The sequence below is a fragment of the Bradysia coprophila genome, unplaced genomic scaffold (assembly GCF_014529535.1).
Source record: "Bradysia coprophila strain Holo2 unplaced genomic scaffold, BU_Bcop_v1 contig_137, whole genome shotgun sequence".
In the NCBI taxonomy this organism is placed as follows: Eukaryota; Metazoa; Arthropoda; class Insecta; order Diptera; family Sciaridae; genus Bradysia; species Bradysia coprophila.
In genome coordinates, this window is record NW_023503408.1 from 431,466 (window position 1) to 442,752 (window position 11,287).

Genomic DNA, 11,287 nt, shown 5'->3' on the forward strand with positions numbered 1-11,287 from the left:
TTTTCCTATTTTCCAATAAAATTTTCTTTGACGATTGCAGAATGATCCGACCAGCACTCACAAAAATAACTGCTAATTTTTTCAGATCTGACACCGCACTTTACACATAATACCCCGTTTAATACTATGCTATTATACCGCCCGCGGCCGCGGCGAGAACATTTCAGACCGAAAATTTATCCATATATTTAGATCACTTCAGACGTCTCACATATTTCGAAGTTTTTGAACCGTTCGAAACATCTATAATATCTTATATATAAAACCCTAACTCACTGCATTTCACTGCAGTGCATGACACCACATTTTGATGCATTTCGCTGCATCTCACTACACTTTGGTACATTTCGCTACACCTAGGTACATTTTACTACATATTAGTGCATCTCACTACACCCAAGTTCCCCAGCCGGGTCTACGGATGGGCCCGGCCAGGATTTCAAGGAGGCTCCCAGTTAAGCTTTCCCGGCCAGGGTTTTAATGGGGTTTAATAATGAGTGGAAACGTTTCGGGTTTTAGAAATCAAAACAAAAATATGAGTTTTTTTATAAAAGTTTCACGACGATGAATGACATAGCTCCCACACGATCATAGTTTTAGGAGAAATTAGTTAGTTCTTATAGAAAAGTGGCTATTTTGTGACTCCTAAACGTTTCTATAGATTTTCCTGAAATTTTGGTTATAGGTCAAGCTCTAGATCAAAATAAGATTTGAAAAATGGGTGTACGCGAGCTTTTTTAGTAGCTATGTGTGTGTGACATACAAAATGATATATTTGTTGTTCTAATAGATAACATATGGCTAAAACTACAGAACTTTGTGAACGTAGCGTTTTTCCGTGTGCGTTAAAATTTTGGTTTTTCATATGTGATAAATGTATGTGTATGTGAACTTCACAAAGTGAACTGTGTTTCGCACACGAAATATTTTGGAATTGTAACGTAAGAACATTTTATAAAGTTGAATAATTTAAATGAACATAATTAATTTTGATGAAGTAATCCCATCAATGTGATCCAAGAACACTATATCTGAACATTAAAAGAAGTTATCAAAAATTCCACACGTGAAAGTATCAATTTTGTAACGTAAGACCGATCCAACTTTAGTCTTTTTTCTATAATAATTAATTAATTTTACCACTAATAAAGTATATAACAACAGGTCTACTAGCATTCTACAGGATCTACATAAAAAACGAAAGTATCAACCTTCTCGAAATTAAAATATTGTAACTGAAGTTACACAGAAAATTCCAACTTCTGCACAAATAGTTTTAACCATATGTTGTTTTTTGGAAAAATGTCGGGCAGGTGGAATTTACTGTTTCAATTATGTTTTTAGAGTGGTTTTCGGAAGGCAGATGGAATGTTGGTTTCTTCGGTAAAGTCTTAGAGCTTTGGGATAATAATATCAGCGAATGATCAAAAGTTGGAAAAGTGTTTCAATTTTAGGCTTTTCGATTTTCGAACTATATGGCAGATGAAATATTCGTTTCTCCGGCAAAGTTTCAGAGTTTTGAGGGTGGATGACGGCTATCTTCGGTGTTACAAGGCATGGGGTATTTGTTTCTTAGTCAAAATCTAAAAGAAACTTTTAATATGTAAACACTTCAACCTTAGAACTTGCAAAAGAAGGTGGTAGGAGAAAAAGGTCCTTACAAAATAACTAACATCATTTAAAGTGACGCATTCTGCGCCTGTATGCAAAAATTTGAATAACATAAATTTTATACACAAGTTTCAGAAAGAAAATTAAAAAAAAGGTGACACGTGGCAGATGTTGAGGAAACTACAGTTAACGAAATTGTTACAGGGAAAAATATGTCCTGAAGAAAGGCATTCGAAATAAACGAGCCGTCAGAACAGTCGGAGCGTTTGCTGCGACTGAGCCCCGTACAAACCCGTACATCTATTGCGCACGTGACCCTACTTCGTCCGTCGCCCTACTCTTACCGTAAGCCTATTGCGCCCGTAAACGTCGTAAAATTCTTATGCAATGTGTACGTCTTAAAAATTGCGCATAGCGCAATTACGAAGCCCCGTACGACGTTCCTTTCAAAAGTAACACAAACTACACTTCCCACTGATCAGTGATTTTGGAATTATCATTTTCACCGATTTATATTGATTTTATAAAAATCCAAAATGGCGGCCGACGGCCATTTTGTTAGGAGGTGGAAAGTACAACGGCTGCTTTACATTCGTTAGTACCTTTCAAACAAAAAAAAATCATGAAATTCGGTTAAATTTTACTCGAGATATTAACAAAAAACACCACCTTCACTGTACGGCCGAGTAGCCACATATAAGCTCACTCCAAGAGACCTAGCTCACGCTCCGGTAAACCGAATTTCATAAACTTTTTTTTCCCTGATTGGTACGGTCAATACCTATCTAATAAATTAAAATCCATCTAAATCCGTTCAAATTTGACTAACCTACAAGCAAAAACGGATTGCCGCCCTGTACCTAGTTCACACCAAGGGGTCTAACTCACGAGTCGGTCATCCAATTTCCATAAACTTTTTTTTCGTCGATCGGTACTGTAAATACCTTTCATTTGACGTATCACTTACAAGTGTAGCCTTTAAATGGCCAGAGAAATCTTTGGAAAACGTTAAAGCACTTATGGGGCCCCAGCTCTGGAGGGGTCGACCCAAAATCGCCCATCTTCGAATTTAGCCTCACTATTTCAACTACCTTTCAGGGAAAAATTTTTTTTTTGAAATCGGATTTGATTTACTTAAGATATCGACGTGACAGACGGACAGACGGACAGACGGACAGACAAAATTTTTATTGCGGATTCGTTATCTATGAACATAGGCAAACACTTTGCCCTTACCGTCTGCTTCGAATTCCATCAATTACACACGGCATCGTAATCCTATAAGCCCCTTCGTACTTCGTACGGGGCTAAAAAAACTAATCATCTGCCACTTTGCAACGATTTTTTTTAAATTTTCTTTCTAAAAATTTTTTATCAAATTTTTGTTGTGATGAAACGGTCCCGATCCCTATATTTGGGGTTGTTTCTCTAGCACTTCTTAACTTCATGAGAGTTTTAATGAATTTGGGCCTAGGTCAAAAAGGATACAAAATCTTTTGGTTTTAATAAATTTAATTTACATCAAAAGCAATAACACCCGATGTCAACGTTAAGACATGTTTCAGCCATTTGTCATGTATTTTGGGACACGCAATGTTCATGTTCATAGAGTAAATTTCTGCAATTTTCCATATCGTCAAAAAAATCCGAAAGACGATCAATAAAACTATAACTAAGTACCAGATATGTCAAATATTCTTGAGAATGGCCGTGAATCATACAAGTGTTCTAAAAAATTGTGTACAGCCTCCTCTGTAAAACTTTCATAATTCTATTTTCGAAATAAAGGGTTGTAATATATCAAAAATATTTTTGAATTCATTGTGTCTTTTAAAGTTTGGGTAGTCAATTTTTTAGTTTTTTCCATACGTGTTATGTTCAGAATGTTCTTTTGTGCCAATATTCACTCAAATAATCTAAGACTCAGAATGTCATTTACCTTATGTCAAATTTATGCCGGGCGAAGCCCGGCTTCAAACGCTAGTCTATAATATAAAACACAAAGACGGTGCACCATGCTTCACCTCGGTGCACCACGCTTCACCTCGGTGCACTACGGCTCACCTCAGTGCACCAAGGATGAATCAGTGGACCGAACCCGCTAGGGTGTCTTTCTAAAACGATGGGTCAGCGAAAAAGTTCTTCGAATGCGCCCCACGACACGGTGTGGCAGACTTCTTTACTTTAAACACAGTGGTACCTCGGCCTCCGATTGGTCAGGGGGCCACACCTCCGAGGATGTATTTCAAAAACAACACAGCCGTCGAACAGTAAGGAGCCGTTCACGCCAAAGACAAAAAATTGTTTACTCATAAGTCTTACTTTATCTAAGTAAGACGGAGCTTAACTTACGTATTTGAAATTTCACAGTGGAGTAACAGATATACCAAGCGATTTTATGATATTGTATCAATTGAATTGTACAGTTAAAGTCACTCATACCTCTTCAATTTGCTTGAGTTGTTTTTTGGGTACTCATACCAATATCTTACATGTCCACAAAAAACTAACCACGGGTTAATATTTATCGGACTTACCTTAGCTTATCTACCATGTAGGCGACCCAAACTTCTCAGACGTAAATTTGCACAAATGACACGCATTAGAGAAATCAAAGTATGTTGTTAAATATTATGAGTTTTCAAAAAGATTTACTTTCGATTCAGCTGTCGAAAATACAAGATAATTAAAAAAAAAAACAAAATAAAATTGTGTCGCGTGGACAGAAACTTTTTAGAAAACTAACAGGTATCCAGCGGGCGCTGAAATTTTTTTAAAGAAACTGACAGTAATTCGGCCGTCGCGTCTGGCGGACGACCTTTTTAGCCCCGTACGAAGTACTGGGGGCTTATAAGATTAATATGCCGTTTGTAACATGTTGAATTGGAAGCAGACGGTAAGGGCAAAGCATTTGTCTATGTTCATAGATAACGAATCCGCAATAAAAAAAATGTCCGTCCGTCCGTCCGTCCGTCCGTCCATCCGTCCGTCCGTCCGTCCGTCCATCCGTCCGTCCGTCCGTCCGTCCATCCGTCCGTCCGTCCGTCCGTCCATCCGTCCGTCCGTCCGTCCGTCCGTCCATCCGTCCGTCCGTCCGTCCGTCCGTCCGTGACCCCTCTAGCTTGAGTAAATCACAACCTTTTTTCAAAATTCTTTTTTTCCCCGATTGGTATCGACAAAAGTAAGGTCAAGTTCGAAAATGGACATGGTAGGGTCGGCCCTTCCAGAGCTAGGGCCCTATAGGTGTTTTTCAGTCTTTCGACGATATCTACCGAAATACGCACGCAATAGCTGCTTGTGATATATCAAATGAAAGGTATTGACGAGTAGAACAAAGTTGCTGAACATTGTTTTTGGGTAAGATGCAACCCGGGCTTGTTGGGAGGGCTCAAAGGTCGGTACTCGGCCCTAAGTGTTTTTTGCACATAAATCGAGTAAATCTCATCCGATTTTGCTAGTTTTTGTTTCATTTGAGAGATAATTGAATGCCGAATAGAATGATGGCAAAAAAAGTTTCAAATTTGGTCTCTTGGACTAAGGCCGCTACTCGGCCCTAAGTGTTTTTTGCACATAAATCGAGTAAATCTCATCCGATTTTGCTAATTTTTGTTTCGTTTGAGAGATAATTGAATACCGAAAAGAATGATGGCGAAAAAAGTTTCAAATTTGGTCCCTTGGACTAAGGCCGCTACTCGGCCCTAAGTGTTTTTTGCACATAAATCGAGTAAATCTCATCCGATTTTGCTAGTTTTTGTTCCATTTGAGAGATAATTGAATGCCGAATAGAATGGTGGCGAAAAAAGTTTTAAATTTGGGCACTTGGACTAAGGTCGCTACTCGGCCCTAAGTGTTTTTTGCACATAAATCGAGCAAATCTCATCCGATTTTGCTAGATTTTGTTCCATTTGAGAGATAATTGAATGCCCAATAGAATGATGGCAAAAAAAGTTTCAAATTTGGGCCCTTGGACTAAGGCCGCTACTCGGCCCTAAGTGTTTTTTGCACATAAATCGAGTAAATCTCATCCGATTTTGCTAGATTTTGTTCCATTTGAGAGATAATTGAATGCCGAATAGATGGCAAAAAAAGTTTCAAATTTGGGCCCTTGGACTAAGGCCGCTACTCGGCCCTAAGTGTTTTTTGCACATAAATCGAGTAAATCTCATCCGATTTTGCTAATTTTTGTTTCGTTTGAGAGATAATTGAATACCGAAAAGAACGTGGCGAAAAAAGTTTTAAATTTGGTCCCTTGGACTAAGGCCGCTACTCGGCCCCAAGTGTTTTTTGCACATAAATCGAGTAAATATTATCCGATTTTGCTAATTTTTGTTTCATTTGAGAGGTAATTGAATACCCAATGGAAAGTTGGCAAAAAATTTTGGGTTTCTAAAATAATGTCGTGAATTGTTGGTTTTATTTGACAGGTACTTCGTACGGGCTTTCGTAATTGCGCTGTGCGCAATTTTAAAAATGAACACTTTCAGTAAATTTGACCATGCCCAACTTGACTTGCATTTTGGTAACAGACGCATTAGAGGGTTGTAGACGTATTAGGGTTCCGGGCGTATTACGGCTACGGGCGTATTATGGTTACGGACGAAATAGGATTACGGGTCGTACGGGGCTAAGTCGCAGCAAACGCTCCGACTGTTCTGATGCCTTGTTTGTATAAAAGTAGCCTTTGACTTGGGTGGGCCGGCACAAAATTTTTCTTCCACGCACGCCTATGCGCTGATACATGGCCATGGAAGCGTTAGTACATAGGGAATTTAAAAAGTAGTCCTTAGAAAACTGACTCTAAATGGTTATTATGTTTAAATCACGATTGTTACATTCAATGCAATGGGATGCAATATCGAAAAACATATCAAACCTAACGTCACCTTGCGAGTTCAAACTTATATAAAATCATATCTTTGGTAAAAGCTACAAGGTACATATGAAAAGTCCTTATTTAGATTGAGAATATTTTTCACACACTACCTATGATAATGCCTTTTTTTATTGATAGACTAGACAATCAGACAGTAGAGGTCAAAAATAGGATTGGTCTTGGATGGGCGACGTGCGGAAAACTTAGGATGATAAATGTTTTTAAATCAAGAATCTTAAACGTGAAATCGTTATAAATTACTGGTTGGAAAATAATTAAACTCCTTTATTGATTTCACCGATTTATTTCATATAATTTCTAAAATTATTATCAAAATTACGTTGAATGCATTTCGAAGGACCTATCCTCCATCATCAGCAACACACAACTAAAATCTAAAATCAATCAATTTGAATTTCTTTTGTGACAAACTTATCAAAATATTTTCAAGTTCAAGTTCAACTCTAATTCTCTACATTCTCTATATTTACGTTATTTAATACAATTGTACAAATACGATGAAACGTTGCCTTGATCCGTGTTCATTAAACCTACGTTCGGTTTAATTTTCGCATGCCTATGGAACTTAGGATGATTTTTAAAAGCAAAATGAACAACAGTGGTGAAGAGGAAAATTGTTGATTCGTGTGTCCTACCGACGCTGACGTATAGAGCAGAATCTTTAACACTAACGAAAGCATCCGAGAACAAGGTCAGAGTTGCACAAAGCGCAATGGAATATAGTATGCTTGGGATTTTTCTTAGAGATAAAATCGCGAATCAGTGGATTCGGCAACAAACGAAAGTCGTAGACGTGATGGAATGGATAGCATTACTGAAGTGGAATTGGGCAGGACATATTGCGAGAATGACAGCCGACCGTTGGACTAAAACCATAATGAATTGGAGACCACCAATGACAGAAGTAATATGCAGGCCACGAGAAAGATGGACGAACTCAGATCAAGCTAATTGTGGGGACAAACTGGCAGTGAATGGCAATGGATCGTTCAGAATGGAAAACAAAAGAGGGGGCCTACATAGTACATTCAGCAGTGAACGGGATGATTAAGAAGAAAACGAAGAAGAACTTATTCGCAAATCATGGTCAGAGGCCTTAGAAGGAAAATCTATCGATATAAAAAGGCATTATCATAGTTAGTATGTGAAAAATATTCTCAATCTAAATAAGGACTTTTAATATGTATTTTGTAGGTCTTACCAAAGAGATGATTTTATATAAGTTTGAACTCGCTAAGTGACGTTAGGTGTGAGTTAGTTGTGTCCGTTATTAAATAAAATTAAAATTAGTATCATCAGTACAGCCCGGCCCAAGGCCGGGAATCAGTGCTAGTCTCTCATATTTTCATTACATTACATTTTTACTTCTTTTTTATCTTTCCTCCATAGAGCCACCGAGCGACAACTGACCGTCGTTTCGGAGCCAATTACAATACAAGTTTCTTTCCACATCGCTATAGAAAATGAAAATAATGTTCTTCGGCTTGCATAGTTTATAATTTGAAGACAAAAAGTGGTCGTTTTATTTACATGCGAAAAGACGACCAAGACGTTGATTGTTGATATTTTTGTAAACAATAATGCAAAGTCTTGGCTTACGCATTTTCTGCATACACATTTACACTTATGTCCTCAAGCTGAATTTTCGACGACGTTCACGCCAAATTAATTAAATTTGAACTCACAAATTGTACACAAACATTAAAATTAAATTTAAAGAAATCAATTAGAAAATGCAAAACTGACTGACAGTTGAACAATGAAAAAAAAATCATGTACCAAGGCATGTCCATTGAAAGGTGAGGGTAGATCCGTTTGCCAAATTCTTGTTGGAAGACAAGTTAAAATAAATGCATCTCTATTTTATCTGACAAAAATTTCACAACATTTTCATAGTGAAGATTTCATTTGCACCATCTGTCAATTTCTGAAACAACACAATTTTTACATTTCGTTCTGCTTTCTTTGAAAATTCATAAATTCATAATGACAAAATAGCTTTGCTCCAAATAGCTGTAAACACGAATTGTCACTGGCCGAACGAGCACAATTTCATCCATAGAGATCGGTTTCATATAAATATTGATGAGGTTGTATCTCTATGGATGAAATTCGACAATCATATGGCCTCGGAATAAACCTATAGGATTGTCGTGTGACGTCTAATGAAACCAAATAAGTTACCGCATCGACTTAGATTTTTAATTAGATGGTCGCGCGATTAACTGTCACAGTAAACGAGAAAAAGAAATGACCGCAACTGTGGTATTATTTGTATTAGGTGAATTCTTCGCAGCTGTCACTTCTTTTTTGCGTTAATGTTACAACGAAGAATTCAACTTACTTGAAACACAACACACCAGCGACCATTTTTTTTTGATTTAATGTCACCACGAAAAAAGGCTGTTGGCGCTATCTCCGAATAATATACAACCTTGGCAACCACAGCGGATCATACTGATACTGATACTGACACATACTACCACAGCGGTGTGAGCTGTGTGGAATGTGTGGAATTCATTGAAAACGTGGAAATCATAAGATATGAGACTTTTGAGATGTCGTTCACTGTAGAGTAATTCAAATTATAAAATTTTAATAATTATTTCTTAATTATATGAATCCGTAACATGCAATATTTTTGTTACATTTTAATTGGACTCTCTCTTACACACAGGGTGAATCATAACTCAAATTATAAAAAAACAAATCAGAATTTACAATCAATTTCATTCCAAGGGTTTTACTTTAATGCATACTTTTGTTTCATCGGGTCATTATAATGATATACAAATATAGTTACATAGCACACCGTCCAGTTCCATTGTGCGATTTAGAGTACCCCTCATGCTTGAAGTGAGTTTAAGATTGCATAATCAAAATTATACTCTTATTTTGTAGTGCTTCTATTTCATCGCAAACTATTTAATAATAGTGTAATTTTACCTATTTTACCTATTTACCTAAATTTTGAGTGTCATTGTCAATCATGCCGGCGCTAGTTTCTTAATACTTGCTAGGTACTTTTTTATACACTATCAATTCATGAAACTTTTCTTCTTCTTTAACCATTAACGGTTCGGTGACCCAGTAGCATTGATGTAATCGGTAGAATTTGCATTAGCGGAAGAATTTCATTTGCTGTGAGTCACGTCAACAAGACTACATAAATGAATCCTATCAAACGGAAGAGTTCCACACGATTTCCACTGATGACTGAAAATCGAATATTGAAAGGAAGTTCTCACTTAGAAAAAAAGTAGAAAAAACCGATGAATTTAGAACATTTTTTTGTTTATTTGCGTTTCTCTTTTACATCCAAATATTTTTCATGATTTTTGAAAACTATTGCAACAATATTAGCGTTTAATCAATAAAAAAAACTCTCTAAAAAAATTGCAACAATTCAATCGGTACATTTTACACGAAAAATGACACTTTTACTGAGAAATAATCAACATTTCAACGAAACTGATTCAAAATCAGTTTAAACGAATGAAAATAGGAAAATAATCAAAAATTCTTATTTGCAACAGTAACATCTTCCCTGAATAGGTGCAGCATAAGAATATCTACCGCCGCCGCCACCACATTTACTATCACGTGCTTGCCAATTATTTAGAAAACAATTTTTATCACATGCATTTGCAGATACACCTTTTCGTGCTATTGCTGAAGCACCGCCAGCAACTCCACCTGCTACAGCAAGACCAGTCAAAATTGGTACAATTGGTAAAACTGGTTCTGGCTCTGGCACCGGCTCTGATAATCCTGGTGTTGCAATCAAAATAACCAAGACAGCCATGATCATCCAACCGAAGGTGCACTTCATTGTGATAACTGTATTTTGTTGAACTGTTTTAATGGAAAATTAATTAAATATTTTTTTAAAGAAGAAGCAGCAGAACAGGATGATAAAAACTCACTGATATTATTGATACTGATCGAATTTCAGCTTGCAGACTTTTGATCTGGACTAAGAACTTGTTTGCTCTGATGATAATTGTAAGTGCTTCTCGTCCTTTTATACACGTATAAGCGTTGACACAAACACGTGGCTTCACTGTTATTTTACGCACAACAAATATTCAGCTCACAGAACCGGTCCATAAGCTTTAACATTGTATTAGAAACGAAATGCGTCGTAATGATGACAGTATAAGATATGGTTGTGTTGTGTTATTAGCATACTGTAATGCGTTCGAATAAGATGCATTCATTCGATGCATTATAAATGCATCTTATTCCAACGCATTCCAGTATGCTAATATCACAATCATATCTCATACTGTCATCATTACGACGTATTGTTTTTTACTGAAATTATTAATAATTCATCATTGTAAACTCGGTTTGTAATCAACTATTATTATGTGTTCAGCGCTTGTAAGCATTTCTATGCCTGAGCTGGTTTATTCATTGATATTCTTATTGTGACTAGTACAAAAGCAAAATGATTCGAAACATACAAAAAGTCCCATGATCGTAGTTAATTTATTTAACACGGATACCAAATGTCATGTGGAATGTGTGGAACGCAAGTGGTTGGAGAAACAGCGACTGCTACGTAATTGACTTCTAATTTTTGTTTTGTTGACTTGTTGGTTTTGTCGAGTGCTTTTCGATTTTAACATTTTAATTCATTTTGGTATACAGTCGAAGAAATTTAGTTTTCGGGTTTTCCAAAGGTATTAATCTTATTTAACCCACACTTTATCCCACAACAATGGAATCCACAAATTTAAATTTAGTTAACTCAGCGGTCGCAATGACGGCGCTGCA

The 11,287-nt window shown here is 36.7% G+C and overlaps 1 long non-coding RNA gene across 1 annotated transcript; it reads right to left on the reverse strand.

Annotated features, from left to right (window-relative positions):
* Positions 1-9,778: 9,778 nt before the first annotated feature.
* On the reverse strand, positions 9,779-10,536 carry LOC119073110. Its single transcript, XR_005086992.1, has 2 exons — positions 10,432-10,536; positions 9,779-10,360 (listed from the first exon to the last, which is right to left on the reverse strand). It is a non-coding gene; the product is annotated as an uncharacterized LOC119073110 (long non-coding RNA).
* Positions 10,537-11,287: the final 751 nt, after the last annotated feature.